At 41.8% G+C, this 23,438-nt stretch overlaps 1 protein-coding gene across 1 annotated transcript in view; it reads right to left on the reverse strand.

The window, feature by feature from the left end:
• Znf462 (zinc finger protein 462) overlaps positions 1-23,438 on the reverse strand; it is a 130,910-nt gene that overhangs the window by 75,151 nt on the left and 32,321 nt on the right.

Consider the following 23,438-nt stretch of genomic DNA (forward strand, 5'->3'; position numbering starts at 1 on the left):
ACTTGACTCTTGGAAATGGCTGTGGCTTTTAGTATTGCTTTTATTATTTTAATATCTTTATTAATACTAGGGTTCACATTTTTCCTTTCCCCAAATAGTGTAGTTGCTCCTCCCCCTCCGCAGTGAAGTGAGTGGTTATTTGCTTTTTTACTACCTACCAATTAAAACTTAACAGCTTCTCCAGTCTAATTAGGTCATAAAATATTTCTCCTGAGATTTCCAAGCAACCAACTTTAGATGACAATTCAGTTTCTGGTTTAAGATTGTACCTTGGCACGTCACATCCATTTATACTAAGACCACAGAGTCCAGTAGTTCTGAAGAGGGGCAAATGAGCCGGGGCTTTCCCTTTCCATCCCTTTCATTGACATAAACATGAAATTTAGACTTGGACACAAAACAACAGCAGCAAACATCAACCTGTGAACCCGGTGTGGAGTAAAGCAAGGCAGAGTCCAACTCCCTGGTTCTGTAATTCACTGTGCAGTGTGACTGGAGTCTAGGGAAAGCTTCACGCTAGCTCAAGGCACAGTCTCACCACAAAGTGACGAGCCTATCGGGAAGGTGTGGTCCTCCCTAGTTTAGTATATATCCAGCAATGAGATACCCAGTTATTATCTGAATGAGTAAGTTACTTCACATAGTATATCACAAACCCTACTAAGTCATTGTAATCTAGAACCAAATGTCTTAAGAATTCAAGTTACAGCCAGATCATTTTATGATGCGGTTTTCTATGCCTCTCTTATAAAAGATATGTGATTTCTGCTGGAAAAGCAAAGTCCAGTAATGATGTGTCAGTGGCGTACAAAGAAGCCATGGCAAGAGGATTTTCTAGGAAAGAATGCTCCTGGCCATAGTCTGCTAAAATAAGTTCTGGCCAAGTCCAGCTCTGGGCAGAGCTTTGCAGAGTGAGAAACAGATATTTTACCTCCTCTCCTTTCACCCAACAATTTATCCTATTTCAATAAACATTGAACTGGACACCAGAGTCCTTTCAGCTAACCAAGTCTCAATATTCCAGATACACAAGCTTTTATGTCCGAGCACCAGCCCAAATTGTGTGGAAGAGGTTGCTATCAGCTCTGGATCAAATTACAGCAGTCACCGAGCCCCACCCCACTTCTCCTTTCGCACAGTCCATTAGACCTGAAAACAAATTTTTCCATGGTGCAGACGACTCCTGCATTTAGAACACTTCACAGAAAAAAGCAGATCATCCAATGCGCACTCCCCATCCCCCAAGCTTAGTCCTTTCATCTCAGCCAAGCAAGCCACAGCTCTGCTGAATGTGTTTATCACACTTTCAGGAGATAGGAGCTCCTGCGTCACCGAAGCTCTAAGACTCACTAAGCTGCCCTAGTCCTCTGAGCTGTAGGAGCAGCCATTTTAGCTCAGAGCCTCTCCTCCGAGCACAACATGGCTTCGCTTGGATTCTGCTAGGCTGACAATCACAAGTGAATGCTACAAGGGCAGGCTGGGCTCCTCCTAAGCTCTTCTCTTCCCAACAAAGAATTAACTGTTTTCATTTCTTCCCGAAAAGCAGCACCTTTCTCCTCCTCAAATGTCATTCACCAAAGATCTCCAAAGGTTCTTTTATTCCATGATTGATAGGCTGGTTCGTTAGTCCCAGCAGAGTACTGGTTAGATCAGGACGTCCCTGGACCAGATCCTGTTCTGCAGCAGGATTTGGGGGTGTCCTGGAGAGGAGACCTCCAGAATGCCTTGGTTTCTTGGGAGTCGTCCTTCCACACACAGAAGACATACCATCGGGAGGCTGCTAGCCAGATTCCAAAGTCTAATGACCTTTGTTAATCACCAGCCAGTCTGTCTGCATCAGCAGACCCTGCCAAAAGACACACCCTTCAACACAAAGGCTGTAGCTATTCCTTTTAAAAGAGGTTCTGTGAAAGCTCCATTGTGTAGCTCAGAGGAAAACAAAATCCCTTCCCTTCAAAACCTCAAGCCTTTAGAAATAATGCAACAAAAGGCTTTCTGCTGTGTCTCTTTTGGAGACTTTGAGCCTGGTTTGCACAAAACATCCACAAAAATGTCCCTGCTTGCACAAGGAGAGCAAGGCCCCTTCAGCACTGAGGCAGTCCACCTGGAGATGAAGTTCATCTCTCCATACACTTCACTAATGTCTTGGTGTCTTCTGAAACTGTTACCTATGAAGGATGCTAATATCATCCGATGCAAACACTAACAGTCTCCTTGTTCTGCTACAAAGGAGATTAAAGGGTTATGAGATCAGAAGGAGGGAAAAAAGAGCCACTGATTTGGAAAAAGAAGAGATGATGAAAGTGATTTTCTAATGGGTTCTAGCTTTAATGTTGTTGTAGTCTTGACCTCAAAAATAGCTCAGAGCCTTAGAAGAGGTTAATCTCCAGGCAGCTGGTACAACCAGCGGCAGGTAGAGCTCAGTGGCCTTCAATTTGATATCTGCACCAATACTGAAATGGGAATGTAGCCTACTTTGAAAGCCATTTTGTCTTTGTGTACATGGCTCTCCTGAAGATGCTGACGGAAGAAAACAGAAATTGCTGGCATGGTCCAAGCAATCCAAGAAACTTGATATATTTATGAGACCATAGAAGTACACACGGGAGAAAAGCAAGAGCAGGAAAATGGGAAGTAGAAAGGATCATCACGAAGCAAACTGGACCTCAGGGTGACGGGTTCATCCGTCAATCAGAAAGTGTTTCTGGAGCAGCGCGTAATTCTCTAAGAAGCCAAAAACACAGGGGGGGGGAAGATGAGGCATTAAAGCCTGTATGTGTGACTGCTTCACTGACTAAGAAGAGCAACAGCTGTAAGAGACTAACCCAGAGAGTGTCCGCTATAAAATTATGGTTTAAAGTGAAAAGCCTCCTTCTCATATTTACCTCATTTAATAACACCTGTGATTATGAGATTAACAACCTTTTTCTCACTTACAGAATCAGCACAGTCAAGAGGAGAAATGCAAGTTTCTGAACTGAAAAAGAAATGTTATTTTTAAAGGTCAGGAGATCAATATATAAACCAAGCAGACATCCTTACTCTCCACTACCTATGTCCCTCCCAGGGACATATCTCCAGGCTCCTCAAGGCCAGATATGCTTCCTTCTGCTAACCCCACTTCTAATACCATGGCTGATGATAGTTGTGAATTGACTAACTTCACTCTAAAATAACCTTCACCTTAAGTGACCAGTTCTCTGAACAGGAAACTCTTAAACCATCCTAACTCTTCCTCAAACTATGCTTAATGAAGGGTTTCTCCACTTCATACTTAAAGTCTATGAGTTCAAAGTATAGTGTTTGGAAGAACAGCTCCCAAGCCCATTGTCTATGTTTAGCAAATGTCTTGAAGACATACTTAGAGAGTGTCCAAAGTCTCTGAAAACACCGGAATGAGGAAAGGGGCAGGCAGTGTGGACACATCTGCATGTTCTCAATCTCCTCACCAATTTGCACTAATCTTGTTGCCCATACGCCAGTGTTAGGGATTTCAGGGTCCATTGCACCTTGGATTTCCTTCTGGGGAGGAGAAAGCATCAAAACACATCTTCACTATGTATCCTTGCAAGCTCAAATGTCACTGGAAAGGGGAGTTGTCCTTGTCGCTTCACAGCCTTCTTCTTACAAGCCTGCTGCTTTCAACCCTTGTCCAGGTCAGCTTGGCAAACACTACTCTTCTAACCTGATGACCTAGAGCATAAGGTGGTCCTCGAGGCAAAGTCCAACTGTCTCCAGGAAGTGACCAAACAAAAACACCAAGGACCTGCCCGTCTAATCTGTTCTCTGACCACAGGACTGCAGATCAGAAATGAAGCTGTGAAGGCCCACAGCCATGTGATTAAGTAGCAACTAATTATAACCTTCAAAGCCTTTGAGAACTAGATCCAGATATACAGAAGGTGCTTTTCCTCTGTCCACTCCAGAAACCTACTTTCATTTATAAGACACTGAACTCCCCAGATCTTCTCAGTCACAATTCTCAGGAAGGGCTTGAGTTATCACATGCTATTTGTTCTTCTTGCTTTTCTTACTTTCCTTTGAATGGAAATACAAACTATCCAAGGTGGACAATAAAATGAATGCAGAAATGTTACAACGGTCTGACCAGAAATAAACAAAAACCAGCAGCTTAACCATCATCCTGAGAAATCCTATTTACAGGTCAGAGGGGTTATTCATACAATAAGGCCAACAGGTTAGGGGATGTATTAGGCTGTTATTTCTAGTAACAAATCCAGAAACTCAGAATAAAACAGAGAAGTCAAATATTAACTGATAAACTTGTAAATTCGGGGTTGTTATTCTTGGCAAAGAGGAGTGTTTTGTATTGTTATTAATCATTTGCTCTTGTCGTGGCCAAAGTGAAAGTTCTACTTATTTAAAAAACTATTTAAAGACTCTTTCTCAACAGTGTTTAATTGGGAATATGAGGTGGTATTACCAGACCAGAAGTACTATCTAAGACACACAGGGGGTGTGTGTGTGTGTGTGTGTGTGTGTGTGTGTGTGTGTGTGTGTGTGTGTGTGAGTATACATATTAAACTAGCTAATTTTGTTGATTTTAATTGATGTCTTATAGAGTCCTGTATCCCCAAGTTTGGCAAGGCCCAGAACAGTCTTGCTCTGACTGCTCTCGTGTTAGTTAAGAAAACAACAGCAAAGGATTGTACCTTCATCGATCCCACAGCATTTGGTAGAAGTATAGATTGTGGCTCAGCATGTGGTGTCTTCAAATGTCCTATCAAATGTTTATACAGTTTGCTACATGATCTAAGCAGTTCTGTGTGCTCTTGGCAACTCACCACATTAACGAAAGGTTTAACTTATCAGGGAGGATAAATAATTAAGGAATTCAGAAGAAAGACACAGCTGTTCTTCAAAAACAATTTTTCAGAAGAGAAAGGATTAATTTGCAGTCACATAGGTAAACCTGTGATATGAAACTGAATTTAAATAGTAGCAGAAAATGCCACGAGACCAAAGCCTGCCAATGCATGCAGCCTCCATGGTACATGACCAGCCTTGTCCATCTGCAGGGCCTTGTACACAAGCACAAAGTCTAAAGCAAGCAATCTGTAGCCTAATAACCCAGTCGTCCTCCAGATAAGGATGTCTCCAAGTTATCTCTTATTTTAGGATTGCTTTGCTGAATAAAATTGTCAGTGTTATAGAGCATGCCAGAGTAGTATTTCACAGCAAATACCTGTGGAGGTCAGCATTCAAATGAGATGAGCATCAAGAGATGTAATTCAAGCAGCTAAAAAAATGTCAGCTATGTACGTAAGAAGTGATTCTGAGGAACTTGTTATGAACGCAGGAAGTGAGTGTCCTACAGAAAGGTAGAACAGACCTTGTAGAGAATTCAGGCATTCCTTTGCAATGATATAAGGCTAATTGAGGCCAACTAGCCAATAGGCAGTCTGCCAACACTCCTGTCCTTAGAAAAGGAAGCCTGTGATTTGAACAAGAAGATAAAAAGAGAGAAAGGACAGGAAAAGAAAAAGAGGAAGCTGGGTGGTATCTCAGCTTTAGACTACATTGTCTATGGAGGCAAACCTGTAGTTTACCAGAGAACTCTTAATTCTGAGACGTGTCAAGACCATTTTCCTGCGTTGTGGCTTAGAAACAAAATGAAGAAGATATCTCTCCTACACTAAAATTCTCAAAATGCAACAAGAAAAAAAAAAATGAAAACCTGGCTCATCATGTTCTTTGAAACAATGCGAAAATGTTCTTGGTGTCAAATAAAGAAATAGGAAGTGATAAGGGCAGAAGCATTCCCTGAAATGCCATGGGCTCACAGGGAAGTTTTTTTTGAAAACTTTGAACCCATTCTTACCCCTGCATTTCAAACAAGAGAGAACTGATTTCTCTCTTCCAGAGCCAAATCTTACCCAAATGGCAGAGACAGGAAATCACTGTGTTCCTTTATAGACTCTTCAAAATGCTGGCTGGGTTTCTACAGGCACTTTCCACACTACAAGGACTCTCATTATAAAAATTGTAAAATTAAAGGGAAGTTGCAGATATGCTGCTGGGTCTTCATTACAGAGTTGATTGAGATGCAGAGTAAGCAGAACCTACAGTGGAAGCCATCGTCCACACCGGGAAAAGCTAAAAATGAGCACTTTGCTCCTGGGCTCATCAGCCCAATAGGCCTCGGCCATTTAATGCAGCTTCACGGCCCGAACTACTCCAGGCTACTAAGACTCAGCCATACACAATGACTCTAACTCTTCATTCAGAGTCTGGTGAATGAATACGACACCATCCTAATGTTTATCTCTTATTCAAAAACAACCATTTTGATCGGCTGCTGACTTGTGGTATATTTAAGAAAGTTTTGTCTGAGGAATTTCTTTTATCTGGGGAAGATCTATACTCTCAATCTAATCTCTTGGGAGATTCGTCCACTCCCTGATTGCTCAAAAAGTTGGACAAGTTCATGTGTGACACAAATGGATCATGAACAATAAAGACCACATTTTCTCTTATATGTGGGAACGAAAGTTTATTTCAAAGAGCTAGAGCCCGAGCAGGCTAATGTGTGGGGATGAGGAATAGGTTCAATAAAGTTGCATAGATAAAATGCTTAATGCTTTTATTTTGGTGCTAAGAATCAAACACAGGCTCTCGTACATGCTAAACACATCTGTTGGAGCAACGTCAGGCTCAGAGTTGAATGCCTTTCAACCTTCTGTATAGCACTGTGGAATAACTTTAGCTTACAATAGTTAACTGAATAATCCCCAATAACTAATAGGGAGAATTCTGAATGTACTCGCACACGTGTGCGCGCGCGCGCGCACACGCGCGCACACACACACACACACACACACACACACACACACAACTGAGACAACAGATATCCCAATGACCTCAATCATCAGTTACTTACCATTATAAGAACATAATGAGCCTTTACCTTCCCAGTGCTCTGACTATACTTATGCACCACCATGTTGGTCTCGGGAACCCAGGACTTTGTGCCTAGCAAACAAGCATCTACCTACGGAGCTATTCCCTCACCCATTAGGAGACTGGTTTTGAAAGGTGAGGAATGTCTACTCTGCTTCTCACTTTCTCCAAGTAAGTCTGCTCTAAGAAACTGGTTGTCCCCAAGAAGTACTTGCCTGTCAACACAACTCCATGGCCCTGTGAAACCACCAAGGTGCTCAGATACTTAGTCACGCCCACATTCCAAAAATTCTTTAAATGATAAAACCTACTTCTGTCCAAAGAACTGAGTTAGTTCTGAGTTATTCACTATTGAGCCATTAAAGAGAAAGAAGGAAGGGAAGAAGGAAGGAAAGGAGGGAGAGAGGCTGCAGACATACCTATCAAGTCAATTAAAGAATTTGTCCTCAGGTCACTAAAACCAAAAAGTGACAGCAGTGTTCTGTCTTTGCCTACCGTTTTCACCTTGAGCAAGTCTTTTGAGGCCCTTCCTTACTTTGGTCATTTTGCTAAATGAAGAAACTAGATCATAATGTTCAACTGTTTTGTACAAGAGCCCTGTTTTACTTTCTCATATTTCTGATCGCTTTCTCATATTTGAAAAGGCATTTTGCTGATTGAGTTCTTTCTTCTCATCATCTTCCCGAGGCTGCCTTCCCATCATTTGGGCCTAAGCCTGTCTTCCAAGGTTCTTTTCCTTACATCCTCATCTAACTATCGTCACTACCTTCCCCGGTGAGATTCTCTTCTCACAGCTGCACATGCTCAGTTGCTCTCGTACTTTATCATTTGCTTCATTTCTGGCATGCTTCCCATTTTTTTTTCCTGCCCCACTGGAACACACACCTGGAGCAGAGTCCTTCAAACGGCCTCCTTCTCTAACAAAGGATCCACCTGAGAACAGGTCTCTGCTTGCTGTTCATCTGTCTTGTTCACATTGTTATCTTTAGTTGGGGAGGAAGGGGGGTGGGCAGTTAGTACAATCAGATACACAGCAAATAGAAGTTGAACCAGAATGATGGAATAAGTGAATGAGAGCTTCCAGATGACAGGAATCTAACATACAACAAGAAGACTGGCCACCAGAGTCATGCAAGCCCCATGTCACAAAACAGTGACCCCAACGAGAGGTAATTCTCTCCCATCATCTCTAACTGAAGGAGTCTACAATGCCTGCATATTGTAGGTTACCACAAACCATAGGGGTGCTACTAACATGCATTTGGCAGAGTCAGGGGTGCTCCTACCACCCCACAGCACCCAAAAGAAAGCATTATCTGATCCTCAGTGTCCATATTAAGAGTGGAAATCATTTCACAAGGTATTTCCAGGCTCTCTTTTCAAGCACTTCCTGGGATCATAGCTAGTTTGTCTCTGGCCCAAGTAACTAACGACTTCTCTCCCAGTTTCAAGGTGTACGACTGTAGTTCTAATTAATCTCATCAGCCCTTATAAAATGTGGTCATGTTTACTCCTACTTTCTGATTTTGGTAGTTTTACTGAAAAGTCTTTCAAAGAAAATTCCAAGACTATCCTACCTTTCACTGGTGTTAGGATCCTTGCTCTGTTGGTTTTCTAAATTTGGTAAAGGACCAATATCATTAAAAACGAGCCAGCTCTACACTAAGTATATGGTCTCCAGCCAAAATTTCTACGAAAAATGCAATACAGATCTTCTGTTGGTGTGTAAAAGTTATCTTCCTTCATGGCAATAAGGCCTTTGGCTACTCAAAAAAAAAAAAAAAAAAAAAAAAAAACACCTTCAAATGACAATTTTGCTCTTTTTTGTTTGATTGTTTTTTATCCCCAGGGCCCAGTTAGGTCTGGTTTTGGTGAGGGCGAGCGACTGTGTGCTTTCCTACCTTCCAGGAGAAAAGGAATCAGGGGTACAAAATCAAGAAAAAGGCAATTAAAAACAGACAGATGATAGATATATTATTCATACATAGAAATAGATACATAGATGATTGAAAAATAGCACCAAATAAGGTGCTATGACACATAACCCCATCCCAACTAAGAAAGCTAAGAAAGCCACAATACAGCCATTAGCTGATTCCTGACATCTAGGAATTTGAAGCTTCTTCCATAGAGATTGTGTCCCCAGTAGTCTTGCTCCAACCATGCAAATATTACACTGCTAAGTTCTCCTGAGCTGATAGATACCTGTAGCTACACTGGAGACCATGTGATCACCTTCCCTCTACAAAATCACTGTCTGAGTTAGGATTTTACTGCTGTGAACAAGCACCATGACCAAGGCAAGTCTTATAAAGGATAATACTTAGTTGAGGCTGGCTTACAGGTTCAGAGGTTCAGGCTATTACGATAAGGTGGGAGGATGGCAGCATCCAGTTAGGCATGGTTCAGGAGGAGCTGAGAGTTCTATATCTTCATCTGAAGGTTGCTAGTGGAAGACTCACTTCTAGGCAGCTAGGATGAGAGTCTTATAGCCCACACCCAGATTGATACACCTACTCCATCAAGGCCACACCTTCTAATAGTGCCACTCCCTAGGCCAAGCATATACAAACCATCACATTCCATTTCCTGACCCTCTATAGGCTTGTTCAAACACATGAGTCTATGGGGCCTTTACCTAAATATAGCATAATGCAAAAATACATTTAATCTAACTTCGGATTAAACCCACAGTCTACAGCAGTCTCAACAATGTTAAAAGTCCAAAGTTCAAAGTCTCTTCTGAGATCCATCCAATCACTTAACTGTAATCCCCAAATCGAGACCGGAAACCAGCTGGGCAAACTCCAAACTCTGCCATCTCCATGGCTCATGTCAAAGCAGTCTTCAGATCTCCAAGTCCGTTTTCATCTTTGTTGACTGAAACAAACTTCTTTTCCCAGACTGGTTCCACTCCCTGCTAGCAATGTTCCTTGGCACATATCCCATGGCTCTGGAATCTTGAAAATCTTGAGGGTCTCCAAGGCAACTTCAATGCTACGGATTCTTGTTTCAGTATCTGGGATCCACTAATGACCTTCTGGGCTCCTCCAAAAGGCTGTGTCACTTCTCCAGCTCTGCCCTCTGTAGCACTCTAAGCTCAGGTTGATTCACTCCACTGCCACTGCTGTTCTTGGTGATCATCTCATGGTACTGGCATCTCCAAAGTACTGGGGTCCTCTGCTGCAACTAGGCTTCACGAATAGCCTCTCATAGACTCTCTTCATGGTGCCAAGCCTCAAATCCTTTGCATGACCCCTTCAGCCCTGGGCCATCAACTGCAACTGCGGCTACACCTTCACCAATGGCCTTCCATAGCCTCTCACAGTGCCAAGACTCAGCTGTTCTTCATGATCCCTCCACGCCTTCAAAACCAGTACCACCTGGGTGACTCTTACACATTACCAAGTCCAGCTGCAGAATGAGGTACAACCTTGGCTATCTCTGGAACACAACTTCTTTGCGCTCTCACAAACACTTCCCAGATTTCACCTCAGTGATGTTGGTCTTTTCCTAATCACCATTAATTTCTTAGCCTCAGCTAACCAGCATCAGTTGTCCCAGTAGTCCCTTCTCTTCTTGACTCTAAAGACAAGAGCCACATGGCCGAAGCTGCTGAATTCTGCGCTTGCTGGGATTGGAGCATATCCTCCCCTGCCCCACCCCCTTTACCAGCCTTCTGCTTTCTGACTCTCTCTCTGCCTAAGCTTGGATGTCCTGGAACTTGCTTTGTAGATTGAACTTTGAACTCAGAGATCTGCATGTTGCCGTCTCTGCTAGGATAAAAGGTATATACCAACACGCCTGGATTTACGCTTTTCTTCACCTAGAACCTGCTTTGTCCCAGGCTGACCTTGAACTCAGAGATCTCTTTGGCTTTGTCTCCTGGGATTAAAGTTGTATACCACGGTGCCTAGATTTAAACTAGGATCTTGCCCCCAAAACCCCTTAATCTGTTAACTCCTAGAATATAGCATTCAGTTCCATTCACTTCCTGGTGCCCCTTTAATACTTGAACCATATATTTTATATTTTTCCTTTCTAAGCTTACTATGCTTCTTCAAAACACTCTTCATGAGACTTAACCAGAGAACAAAGTCTCTGCTAGACTTTTTTTGAGACTTCCTTTGTCAATGCAATTAATAAAAATTTCTTTACCTTAGACTCAGATAGACTCTTCAGTCAGGGCAAAAAGCAGTCACATTCTTCACCAAAATACCAAAAAAACAACAACAAAAACAACAACAACAACAACAACAACAACAACAAAACCAACAACAACAACAAAAAAAGTCTCTAGGCCACATTCTGAAATTCTTCTCCACTGAAACCTCTCGGGCCAGGTCTGCACAGTTCAAATCATACTCAGCAACAAAGTTCCAAATTCCTAAGATAGCCCATCAAACCCAACTGATAGCATTCTACTGCTTTCCAAAGTCACAAAATCCACATTCCTCCAAACAAAAGCATGGTGAGGCCTTCCAATCACCCAAGTCCCTGGTACCAACTTCTGTCTTAGTTAGGGCTTCACTGCTGTGAACAGACAACATGACCAAAGCCAGTCTTTTAAGGACAACATTGAATTGGGACTGACTTACAAACTCAGAAGTTCAGTCATCAAGGTGGGAGGATGCAGGCAGAGAAGACAGTTCTACATCTTCATCTGAAGGCTGCTAGTGGAAGACTCACTGCCAGGCAGCTAGAGTGAGGGTCTTATAGCTCACGTTCACAGTGACACACCTAGAATAATAGTGCCACTCCCTGGGCTGGGCATATACACACTATCACAACCAGTTCATTTGAAAAACATTCTCTGGGACACTGAGAAGCATCTCTCCCCTTTATATATGGAAACCATGTTTTTAGCGGAGGGAAATATCGCGCTTCTGTTGGAGCAGTTTCTCTTCCTTAGTGAAAGCAATGTATGATTTGAGCCTTCCTGAAGAATCTACTCTAAAAGGTGATTATCTGTCGGCTCATCACATTTACTAGATCAGAAATCGTAAGAAGACCAGGTAGTACAATCTACTTCAACATCTTCATCTTTCAGATAGTAAACTAAAGTCCTAAGAAAAGTAACCTGAGACTTCTCTGAAAGGGAGTGTGTGTGTGTGTGTGTGTGTGTGTGTGTGTGTGTGTGTGTTGTATTGGTGGTGGTCATGGTGGGGCACTTATAAACTCCAGTGTATCCTCCGCTCAGAATGCAAACTCAGGAGAAGTACACAAAAGGTGCAAAGGCTGTGTAGTCCCCAGGGAGCTTCTCAGGCATGCAAGCACTGTGTCCATACTTTTGCTAAGTGCACCCGGAAGACTGAAGGTGCTGACAAAGGTACAAATAGAGGGACGAGAGCTGTGACCCTGAATTAATCTTTCTTCAGACTCCCAAGTTCACAGAATCAGAGCAAGGTTATGGAGGAGATTTACTGCCACCAAATCCACCCCGTGAGAAACATCCTTTTGCTTCTTATGGAAAATGTTCTGTCAACAAAGGCACTACAGAGCTTGGCTGAGAGAGCCTTCGGGACATCTGGAAATATTAGGGTCAGACCCATGGAAGAAGAAAGCAGAGTAGTCAGAAACACCTAGCAATGGAGCCAGGTTCCCAGTGGCCTCCCCTCTGAGCCATTCAGACTGACAATGTCAGAACATTGTTGATAGCACAGCCCAAGCAAAGCATATTGATAGGTTATTTCTCCAACAAGGTGAGGTAAACAGATTTAAACCAGATTAGATTACATTAAAGGCAAGTTTATTGGGAAGCTGCTCTCAGGTGGGTGAGTTCACTGGCACCAATGACCAAGGCCAGGGAAGTCACCCTGGAGAAGGGGAGGGGCAAGGAGGGAGCGTGAAAGAGAGAAGGATGAGCCAATACATAGAAAGAAAGAAGAGGAGACCAAAATGTCTGGAATATATAGGGAAAGGGAAAGGGAAGCCCAGTCCCCGGACTGGAAAATTCAGGGTTGGGAGCGGGGTATGCCAGGTAGGGACTGAGGGATGTTGGGAGAACCTGGAGGCCAGATAGGCTTTTGGTGTGTAAAATATGCACCTCAGTCCTTTGTCCTAGGGTTTGAAACCAAACACACCTATATTTTCTCCTCAAACTCACTGCAATATGAATTTTTCTTCTTCTGATTGTTTTTGTTTTTTGTAAAGCACGGTTTCTCTGTGTAGTCCTGGCCATCCTAGAACTCACTCTGTAGACCAGACTGGCTTCAAACTCAGAGATGTGCCTTCCTCTGCCTCCAGAGTGCTGGGATTAAAGGCTTGTGCCATCTTGGCTCTGTGGAATTATTTTTCTATGTTGACTAACTTATTAGCTTATCTTTCTTTCTAGTTTAAGTTTTATTGTTGTTATTATGACAGGGTCTGGATATAGGGAGCTGTGTCTGTTCTGGTACTCTCCATATAGCCCCCAATAATAAGATTATTATTATTATTAGACCTCATAGCAAACACACTGACACCTTCCACCTTATCTTTACCCTTTATTCTTTGATCTGTCTTCATTACTAGGGGATAATAGTTTTCAGATTTGTTTCAAAAGTTAAATACTTCCAAAAACCTAGGAATGATCTTAAACTATAAAACTATTTTTTCATAAAAGGCTTTAACTGAAATGTCTAGTATTAGTGATGAGAAGACACTGGCATGCCCATGACTACTCATGTTTTTCCTCGACATAGACTATTTCTACTTAGGTTTGAAGTAATTCCCACCCTTTAAGACAGTGATTCTCAAAGCCTGGTAGCAGGAGCAGCTGCAGGAACTCAACTATTGGAATGCAAATTCTCAGGTAATACCCTACCTTGCCCTTGTAAGGGTCAATTTGTTATGCATTGACAAAGCCCAGCCCAGTTTTAAGATCAAGTTCCACCTTTCTCTGCAGTATGAAGCTGAGCCCACTCACTAAACCTCAAAGCAACCGCATTTTCTGTTGCACGGCCATCCTACTTCAGATGTATTTATGATATCCCAAGTTCCTCCGGGCATAACATGGCCAAAGCATCAAAGAGCTGAGATTTTCAGAGTAATCTGCAGGACACCTTGGGCCAGGGAAAAATCTCCACCCCTAGGGAACTTATGGTCCTCAACACAACAAATTTAGCAAGACAATAAAGCATTGGCTAGCTCTATGGAAATGGGAAAGGAGCTGTTAACATTCCTTCTGGGAAGGGCGATTAGCCCAGACATCCCCGGAGATTTTACCTGCCACTTCCTCTGACCTCCAACTTCACAGGGATTTAGGGGGTGCTATGAAGAAGGAGGTTGGCTGAGAGTGGGATTCCAGTGACCCAGAAGAATTTGATGCACTCTAGTTCTTGTAAATGTCCCACAATAAATACATTGGTTCACCCAGCTGGCCTTGTCACTCACTCCCTGTGTGGAGTCTTTCCTAACTGGAGTGAACAGACATTTCTTTACATTATCCCAAGAAGATTCACAAGAGAAATGCAATTGTTGAAATGAATATTAATTATAGAGTTTTAAAGATCAGGTGAGAGGATGAATGTTTGCCAATAGTTAACTTCTTTGCAGATCCAGTATGATAAGGGTGGATGAAGCATCTTTTAAGGACAATGCTTGTCCTAAGAATGAATTGATATGATGGATGCAGTTCCTTGCACACTTCAGAATGGTTCATGACAAGGTATCCTTGGCATTTCTAAAGTAGGACACAGCAACCCACAACTGGCGGGGCAATCAGAGTATTTCTTAGAATTGAAAGAAAAGCCTCAGGACTTCCATAAGAAAAGCTTTTGTGATGAATAAGACATCTCCACCAGACCAGTGGGTTGGTTTTCACGAACACTGGAATATAGAGCTAAATTGTCAACGAGAAAGTGCAGAAAACACAAAAGTGCTTGGAAATTTGCCTTAAGGGTCTATGCTTAAAAAAGAACAAGGCTTGAACTCAAAATCAAGAGTTTAGAGACAACTTTCATTAGCCATGTCCTGCCCCAGACACAGTCAGTGTCCCTTAGACTGAAGGATTCCAGAAGAAAACAAAGCATTCGACCTGAACCTCACAGGTGAGAAGCAAGTTGAGCTTAAGGAGATTTTATTACCACAAAACTTAGAGGTGAGGGAAGGGTCTAAAAAAGTTCTAATAGTTATGTCTCAATCAGCAAGTTAGGCGAAAATATCCTGAAGGAGGATGACAAGGAAAAAAATGGCCTGGAGAAGACCAATGAACAATCTCTTTGGAAAACCAGGACATAGAAGAAAATTATATACAGCAATTAACAGAGAGTCAATGGAGGATGAGATCAAAGATGAGGTGATAAGATATCGCCTGAGATGAAAGGGAGCTGGCAGCTGAAGAAAGAAACGGATGACACAAATAATACCACTGTAGAACTAATACATATATTAAAGTTATAAGAGGAACAATCCACAAACCAAAAACAAAGTTGATGATGTGGAAAACAGTCTTCAAAACACTGCACGAAAGGCAGAGGAAAGGGACAGGCAGATGAAAGCAGGTAGGAAAGATGACAGATAAGGGCTGAACACAAAGATCCAACATACAGATGAAAGTATGCTAGGAGCGGACAGCAAAGCAAAGCAAAACACACTCAGATCTGGGATGGAAAATAGTTAAGATGGCAGAGAGGCCGATGTTCCCGGGAAAAGGAATAGAGAATTGTCAGAAGCGAGACGCGCTATGACCAGGATTTCAAAGGGTAAGCTAATAACATGGGACATAGAGGGAAAATGCTAAGTGGCCTTTGTGTTTTTCACAGAGGGATTTTTGCAATGGCCAACAGTAAGGCAGTGTCTATGTAAGCTTAAGAAAGAGAATTAAGAGTCAATCACCAGTCCTAACTACGATTCTAACCATGTACAAAAGTAATAAAGATCAAAACAGAAAACAAAAGCATATTTATTAGCAAGTCTTTTCCAAAGAGCTACTCAGAGGACTGAAGAGATGGCTCAGCTTGCTCTTACAAAGTCCAGAGCCGGGTTCCCTATACCCAAACTGCACAGGCAACCTGGAGACCTGATACCTCTGACCTCCTTGGACTCCTACACTCATGTGCACATGCCCACAGACAGACACAGAATTAGAAATAAAATTTAAAAAAAAACATAAACATACTCAGTAATATATTGTACACCTAACCAAAAAATTTCAAACTCAAGATGTCAAGAGGGAATTCTTCAATTATTATAGACCTCATGCACTGAGTCTGCTTTCAACTACAATTAAATGATTTATAATACTTGTAAACAAAATATGACTTCTTAGGTGAATGGTTATAATAATGACTTTATAACGGTCCCAAAAGCACACACAAGGTAGAAAAAGAATCTTCAAATATTTTAACAAAATGGCAAAGAGTGAAGAGGGTAACTAGATTTAGATAAATATTCTCAATTCGTACACAGCACGGCATACGCAAGCTAATAGGACTCCAAAAAGGTGAGAGCTTTGGCGCTGTGAGTAGAGCGCTTGCCTAGCATGCAGGCAGCCCTAGGTTTGATTCTCTTTACTGCCTAAGATTGTAGTGTTTCATTCCTTTAATCTCCGGGCCCAGTAAGTGAAAACAGGAAAATCAGAAGGTTAAGTTCATTCTCCACTCTATAGCAAGTTTGAGGTCAGTCTATGAAAATGAAGTCCTGAGGTTTTGGCTTTTTTTTGTTTATGTTTTTAAGGTAAAATAAATGAGCAATTACATGAAACTTCAAATTGAAGTACAGGTGCATTAATCAAGGTTAATTTCTAATTAGTAATAAAATAAAAACAATTACATAACTTTCCATTACTGGAGGGAGGAAATTGAAGACAACGTGGATGATCTGTAAATACAGAAGACACGGGAGAAGGCCGATGGCTGATCAAGTTTAATTGTACACGCTGTCTGGATAGGAGTGAATTGAATCACCCCACCTTTGGAAAATAGGTAGACGAAAAACTGAACCTTTAATTGTGTTTTGCTTACAGAAGACACATACATAGCCAAATGACAGAGTCTGAGTGTACTGACATGTGTAGAGAAGGTACCAAGTACAGTAAAATGAATAGAGCTCCTCATTAGTATTAGTCATGACTAAATTCAAGACAGAAGCTTTCTGGATGGTAAAGACAAACACTTGATAACATAAGAGAACAATCCACTGTGAAGATTCTAATGAATATTCGTGTCCACTTAACAGCACCAAGAGACACCAAAACAGTGGTAGACACAGAGGCAGGAGCATTGAATAGACTAAATGGAGAAAGACAACTGAGGACATAATTAATACCATTAACAAAATTGAGTTAAGAGATTCACTTTACATTTTAGATCCCAGAAATAGAAAACGTTCTTTGGTGTTTTTCGAGTATCTGTGGAATATTTACAGAGGTTTTCAAGTGCCCACCGAGGCCTCCCAAGGTCATTAATGCCCAAATTGAGAGATAATAAATTACAAATGGAGAAGAGAGTTTATTGTTTCTATTTGCAGTACAATAAAGCTAGGGGGGAACAGAAGGCAGATTTCCAAGCACTTGGGAAATTTTTAAAATAATATTCTACTGAATAATTTCTCAGATAATCACAAAATCTGAACTTTAACTTTTAAAAAGGTACATATCTAAATGTGGAATTTAGCAAAAGAGTTACTACTTAGAGGACATTTTATAGTTATATCAAAGTTATAAATCAAAAAATATAACAGGACTGGGGGTGTAGCTCAGTTAACAGAATACAAGTTTAGGATGCATGAAGCCCTGGGATCAATTCCCAATACCACATAAATGGATTTGGTGGCATCCACCTGTATTCCCAGAACCTAGGAGTAAAGGCAGAAGGATCGTGAGTTCAAGATCTTCCGTGTCTACAAAAGACTAGATCTCAACACATAATATGAATAAATAAGTTAAAAAAAAACAAATAAAGTTTATTAAAGCAAAACTACTATTATGTGATAAAAATACTTAGCTTGTAAAAAAGGCACAGGGTGTTGGGGGGGTGCCGAAGTCAAAATACAACCAGGTGTGGTGTATACACCTTTAACCCCTGCCCTTGAACAGCAGAGGCAAGTGGACCCCGGCAAACTATTGTCCAGGCCAGACTACATAGTGAAATTCTATCTCTAAAACAAAACATCAAAAAACAAAAAACAAAACAAAAAAACAAATACTGACAAAACTTAGTAAGTACATTATTTAAACGCATATAGAACTATATAAAATGAAATTAAAGAGGAGAGCCTAATTAAAAATAAGAAGGAGCAGAGCAAAACACAAGTATGCAAGATTAAGGTTAAGTGCACATGAAAAGGGAAGCACATTTCACTTACACTACAATGCTTAAGCTGTGACAGTGTGTTTACCTGAAATAATTAATAACCATCTAGAAACTCAGAGGTTACCAAAATCAGGTGACAAAGGGACACCCTACTTTGCCGGCCGACAGACAGACCCACAATGTAAGACTAGGAGACAGACAGACAGACAGACAGACAGACAGACAGACACACTCACACACACACACTCACACACACACACACACAGTGCAAGACTAGGAAACTCTTGAAAAGCTTATCCAACAAGGTGTAAGAAACAACGAAATTAATAATCCAGATGCTTTTCAAACTGTCTGGCCTATTGCCAGGACCCTTACCAAAGTGACTTCCAGATCCAGTGTAACACAGCCCTCAAAACTCAATTTCATCTGACAATGGTGGCTAGGTGTGGTGGCTCCGAGCCAGGAATCCTAGCACTCAAGAGGCAGAGGTAGGTGGCTCTTGGTGGTTTGAAGCTAGTCACATCTACACAGTGAATTTCAGGCCAGCTAGTGATATAGTGAGCCCCTGTCTCACAAATACAAAAAAAAAAAAAAAAAAAAAAAAAAAAGGCAGCCAATGCCTCTTCCAAATTTTGAGGAAAATATTGTTATTTTAAAATAATAGCTGGCCACCCATTACAGGGCTGCCATTCCATGTTGAAGTGGGTTGACATAATAAAGAGGCAAGTATTTTAATATAGTGTTAATATATAGTGGGTCCATTGAAGCTATTTGAAATGAAAGGACAATTTGATCAATAACAGAAAAGGTGGAGGACACCTGATAAACTTCAAACTCAGCACCATACTTAATAGTTAAAGTAGGAAAACTCCCAGTTTAGGAATAAAATTTGAAAAAATTTCAGGTCAAAACCCAAGCAAGTGATCAGACTATCTATGCCAGAAGTAGGGAGGCAGAAGCAACGGGATCAGGAGTTCAAGGTCAGCCTCTTGCTAAGCAGTGATTTTTGAGGTTATTGAGTGCTCCAGGAGATCCATTCTCCAACAAACAAGAGTAGATAAAAGAAACCAGAGAGAATTCCACTGTGCCTGCATGTTGTGGGAGTATTGGCCAACATATATGTACAAGAAAACCTACAGAAAGTTAAATAAGTGGGGGGGAAAGATTGCAACTTAGGTTTAGTCCCAGGAAATGATATTTCCATTCTATGAAATGAGTTGAAGATTTGCTGCTTATGATAAGATAAAATAAATTGACAATACAGGGTAATTTGGTAGGAAGATTGACCACCAAGGAATTTCAACTCCTCATTTCAAATTTCTCCTCTGCCTTCTTCATTCCTTTTGCTACTCTACCTCCCAGTCTTTAATGGCTCTGTTATCTCGGATAATCTGTACTCAGAAATTTTCTAACTCTATCCTAAGGTCATGGAGATGATTTTCAATGGATACCTGTTTAGACTCAAGTCTCAACAAGTTGCTACATTTCATTTAAAGGCCTTTGTTTCTGTGAAAAGAACAGCTAGGTTCAAGTCCCATCTTCAAGAGACTTAAGAGAGTAGAAGCAAAACTGGCCAGAGTTCAAACCCATTTGTTTTGCTTTAGCAATCGGGTAAAAGGGACTTCTCCTTCAAAGGTGTTTTGCATATCCTTCAATTTGTGTCTCACCCAGCATGTTGAAAGAGCTGAGTCTGTCTTCCACTCTGGACTGTCTGATTTTGGAAAAAGCATCTATTTTCCATGGGTCTTTGTCTGCACCTCCAGACACTCCTCCTTTCCCTGTTACCTTCCTGCCACAGTGGAAGGGCTCACTCCCATTTCCCATTGGAGATTGATCACTGGACGTAATGGCTCTTGTGCCATTACACTTTCGCCTGGAGTCCCCTGACAAACCTTGGCTTGGTTCTCACCACCATAACTTAGAAACAATTACAAACTTGAAATTCTCCAAAGCTCTAGATCCTCACTTATGCAGAGTGGCCCCTGTAGTACAGGGCTGTTGCATGACATGACCTGGATAACGACCAGGAAGCCTTTAGCATCAGTCTCTGGCATAGGTTAAGACTTACTTAAAAGTGCCATGACTGCTGTTAACACTTTTTATAACAGACTGCTCTCATGCTCCTTGGTTTCCAACCCTCTGCCATCTGGCAGGGTCAGGAACAACCTTCTTAGGAAGAATGATAAAACAGTCTGACTTCAAACCCTTGTTAAACCTTTGTTTATGCGGTACGCGCCACCAAAGCCCACGTCTTCCTTTAAATAGCTCCCTTCCTCAAGCACCTGTAACTCTCCATATTTAGCAGCTGCCCCAGCACCTTCGGTTTACGTGGATCCTTCAGACCCAATTTAGAGCAGAGCCTCTCAACCTCAGCACTGCCTTGACATCAGAAACCAGATCGCTTCCTTGGAGGATTCCTTGGGTTCTGAGGACCTTGAGCAACATTTCAGAATCTATACACCCATCACAAGCCAGGAGTGTCTACATCTCAACCAGGAATGATAACCATCATTACTTCTCCTGGTCTCACCCAAAACATCACAAAATGATCCCTACTAGGGCAAAATTATTTCGTGTTGAGTATCTTTTTTCTTCCAAAACATTTTTCCTGGCACCCCAAAGCTAGGTGGACCCTGAATCTCACAAGCATTTCCCACTCAGCACCATGTGCCTATCTCCCCACACAAGCATATATGAGTTCCTAGAACCCACATGTTCCTCTATTATGTGGAAATAAATAAATGTCAGCTGGATTTAAGGAAGAACCTCGTGCACACCAAACATAAACATGGGTTCCAAGGGAACTTCTTCCCCAAAGATGCATATATGTTGGGGAAGGCTGCTAGCACCTTAAAACTGACAGGCTGTGTTTTTGTGAGGGCATGGTGGAAACGCAAGGATAAGGTCCCATCTGGCTGTGAATCAGAGGTCTGGTGGCTCAGGGCTATTCCAGGGCAGATCAGCAAAGCCTTTCTGAGGCCTTGTTCCCTGTTCTCAAGGACAAGTCATCTCCCTCCCTCATCTCAATGCCACCCTTGTCTTAAGACTTGAGACACATTTGGCAGTGTGGGAATTAATGATATGTTTCTACCTCTGTCCTTTTTGTTCTATCCTTGTGCACATTACTCTCTGCTCCTGCCTCTAGCAATAACATTTCAGACAAAGGGTGTCCCTACAAAATGCAACTTTCACTCATAAAACGGGACTGCATTCCAGGAGACTAGTGTATTTGGAGGATGAGAAGAACTAGTAACAGTTTATTTCTATGGAATCTCTCAGCACTGAGTCCTTAAGAGATTCACATATTAAATTAAGAACGGGGTCACTGATGGCCAGGGATCAATGTAGGCAAAGCTTTGGACCCCAAATATCTAGCTCCTTCATTCCAAAATCTTTACTTCTCCTTCAAGAATTTGTAATTTGGAAAATGCAACATATAGTCTTTTACTATTCAAAACAACAATATGTGCTAGTGGATAAAAATTTTGAAGACACAGACCCCCAACCCTGAACAGTGTGAGGTCTTCTGCATGGACTCGAAAAGCACTTTCCCTTCGTCTGAATTCCAGCTTCTATAATGTTTACAAATTTTTATTAGTGTGTGGGTTTTACAAGCTGGACAACGTTTTTAAAGTTTAAGTGTTTTCACTAAGAACTAAGAAAACAAGCTAACTCATCTCTCTTTATAAAAAAAGAAAGAAGGAAAGGAAAAAAAAATTCTTCCAGGTCCACAAATGGCTGGCCAGCAAGGCAGCCCACACTTTAGAGAATGCGGGGGTAAGCGATCACTTTGGTGCTTAAATACTTTATGAGTTCACACAATAATAAGGTCATGTGACCAAAGTGGCACAGCCAAGACTGACCACAGAACACTAACTGCCTATTAGCAGATGAAGCAACCCCAGTGCTCTCCTAGCAGACTTCAGCAACCCACATCAGCTGTGTCTCCTAAGAGAGATGGTGGTGGAGAAGGAATACTCATTTAACTTCCATTGTTTGCTGGACTCCAGTGACCAACCTCGTATTTCACACTCTGATTGCATATGGGGGAGGGGGAAACTTTGTTCTTGAGGGACCAGATTCTTTACCATCTCCCTCAAAACACATAGAAATACCTTGAATGTCTCTCCAGGAAATTTGAGAGGCAGGATTACCCTCAAACTCTAGGTGAGACAGTAGACACCTCGCCTCATCCCACAAGTGAGGCCCTGAGACCAAGATGGAAAATCTGAGACTCTCAGGGAAAGTCTGACTTTGAAGTGTCTTGTCATGGCCAAGGCCCGCCCCATCTTACATTTACATGGTGCAGGGGGAAGCTTTGACCCAGAATTCTCCGCTTTCATTAAAAATGCACACAAAAATCATTTTGAATTGAGCCCAAACAAACAATCTATTGATTGGTTGCTACGTGCCAACACCATCCCCTTATGGAATATTTGTGTGCCTACTAGAATGAGTCTAGGCACACAATTTTTTTCTAAAAGAAGTACGATGAGGAGACAAAGACTGGTTTAAGGTGTGCCTTTTCTGATAAGTTAAAATTTTAATGAAGGTATGGTTAACATCCAAAAATTAGCAAATGAAGAATTCCAGGCACTCTAAAATGAAATATGGTTTGTTGTAGGTACAGCTTGCTAATACAAAGGCAGAGAGAGGGGTGCCAATCTGTGCCAAGCAGCATGACTTAAGGTAGGAAGGGTGGGTGTGATAACACACACCTATAATACCAGCAAATGAGAGATGGAGGTAAGAGACTCAAGACCAGCCTGTGAGTCAAAGCCAGATGCTATCCAAAAATAACAACAAAAACCTAAACCAAACACCACCACCAGCAGGGTGTTCTGAAAAGACAGAAAGAAAGATCCTGGAAACCTGTGGTGATGCACACCTTCAATCCCAGTACTCAGGAGGCAGAGGCAGGTGGATCTCTGAGTTCAAGACAAGCCTGGTCTACAGAGTGAGTTCCAGCATAGACAAAATTACCCAGAGAAAGTGTGTCTAGAAAAACCAAAACCTAAACCAAACCAAACAAACGAAAACCTCCAAAGTCCCTAGCTAGGCCTTAGGACTAGTAGGATCTCATCCTAGCTCCGCCTACCATCTTGACTTCAGGCAAGATACAAGAAAGTTGTTTCCTCACCGGAGGACTGAAGATGTCATCTATGTACCCTCAAATGTCAGAGTCTCCTCTGCCACCCTTTTTTTGGAGAGCAATGAGGAACACTTAGCAGTCTTCATCGGAGGGACATAATAAAATGTAACCGTGTCCTGGAGATTAAAGGA

The sequence above is a fragment of the Rattus rattus genome, chromosome 1, assembly GCF_011064425.1.
Source record: "Rattus rattus isolate New Zealand chromosome 1, Rrattus_CSIRO_v1, whole genome shotgun sequence".
NCBI lineage: Eukaryota > Metazoa > Chordata > Mammalia > Rodentia > Muridae > Rattus > Rattus rattus.